The 274-nt window shown below is 39.8% G+C and overlaps 1 non-coding gene across 1 annotated transcript; it reads left to right on the forward strand.

Annotated features, from left to right (window-relative positions):
- Window positions 1–91: 91 nt before the first annotated feature.
- Window positions 92–164, forward strand: Trnaa-ggc. Its single transcript has one exon. It is a non-coding gene; the product is annotated as a tRNA-Ala (tRNA).
- Window positions 165–274: the final 110 nt, after the last annotated feature.

Below are 274 nucleotides of genomic sequence, written 5' to 3' on the forward strand. Positions count from 1 at the left end.
TGGAAACAAGTGTAAATTAATTAGGAAAATAATTTATTTATACTTGACAGTATTAGTATATCCCCATAAAATTCGCGCTTCTTTTAGCACTGGGGCTATAGCTCAGCTGGGAGAGCGCTGCAATGGCATTGCAGAGGTCGGCGGTTCGATCCCGCCTAGCTCCACCACAAAATGTGATAGAAGTGAAAAGAGAAACATATGATTGTTATCATAGGTAAGACAGTGCTTTTTATTGGGTTGCTAATAACGACAGTGAGCCTTTTGTTTGGTTTTG

Source organism: Priapulus caudatus, unplaced genomic scaffold (assembly GCF_000485595.1).
Source record: "Priapulus caudatus unplaced genomic scaffold, Priapulus_caudatus-5.0.1 Scaffold44087, whole genome shotgun sequence".
NCBI classification, from domain to species: domain Eukaryota; kingdom Metazoa; phylum Priapulida; class Priapulimorpha; order Priapulimorphida; family Priapulidae; genus Priapulus; species Priapulus caudatus.